Source organism: Periplaneta americana, chromosome 4 (assembly GCF_040183065.1).
Source record: "Periplaneta americana isolate PAMFEO1 chromosome 4, P.americana_PAMFEO1_priV1, whole genome shotgun sequence".
Taxonomy (NCBI): Eukaryota; Metazoa; Arthropoda; class Insecta; order Blattodea; family Blattidae; genus Periplaneta; species Periplaneta americana.
The window spans coordinates 168,938,940-168,939,975 of NC_091120.1; the positions used below are offsets into that span (position 1 = coordinate 168,938,940).

Genomic DNA, 1,036 nt, shown 5'->3' on the forward strand with positions numbered 1-1,036 from the left:
TGGAAAAAAAAAAAGCAAATGATCAGCCGTACCAGGAATCGAACCCATGCATGAACATTAGAGTTTGTAGGAACATAAATTGCACTGCTACACCACCACTCATTGACGAAACATCCATTTTTATTTGTCACACTCTTCAATGCTATGTTTTGACGATAGAGGTCTATTAACAAGGCGAATCTGTCAGTCATAAGTTCATGTCGTCACGTGACGTAACTGAGTATCAAAGGTTGTGTTTGGCCATGACAGTACTGCCACACAAGCAGTATTATCTCGCGTCTGTATTATCTATGTACGTGTATGCCGCGCATATAGCCTTCAGTTGAGTTTATCAGTGCAAACAACACTGTCGCTCGCAAGCCTCCTTAGCTCAGTGGCAGAGCACTGGTCTTGTAAACCAGGGGTCGTGAGTTCAAACCTCACAGGGGGCAAACGAATTTTTAATTTCGAAATTAAGTTATTCAGGTCGGTAAAGCGACAGTATTGTATCACAAAATCGATCCCTCGTACGTAATCTACATCGCAATAACGTAAACAAACAACTACGTACTACTGAAATTGGTGAAAAATGAATATTTTGCGTGCCGAAAACTAATTTATTTTCATTTTTTCGCGTATTTACTTTCTCGTAATTATAAGAACAAAATTAATAGTATTCTGATAGCGCAGAAATCGATTCTTGAAATACTTCAAGCTAAAAGTATATCTTTTAGCACAAGACACTCAAACTAAAAATTGTATATTATAGGACTCATGACAATTTCTCCAAGTAGGTAATCCTTAATTTGGCCTGACTAATATTTAGTTAACGGCCTATTTATTTTTAAAGTTTTGTTAATGTGTTTTCCATTTCTGCAACATAATTTTATTTAAAACAAGCAACACTTAACTTTAATAGTCGTTAACTACGCAATAGCAACTGGTAATGATTTTGTGTTGTAAAGCAATGCTTTATTGGATGAAATTATTCTTTAAATTTTTTATTTGTAGAGTAAGTCATGTGTAAATAATAACCTATTACAGTAGGCCATAGACT

The 1,036-nt window shown here is 35.2% G+C and overlaps 1 non-coding gene across 1 annotated transcript; it reads left to right on the top strand.

Moving 5' to 3' along the window:
• The first annotated feature begins 359 nt into the window (after nucleotides 1–359).
• TRNAT-UGU (transfer RNA threonine (anticodon UGU)) lies at nucleotides 360–431 on the top strand. The gene has a single exon. It is a non-coding gene; the product is annotated as a tRNA-Thr (tRNA).
• Nucleotides 432–1,036: the final 605 nt, after the last annotated feature.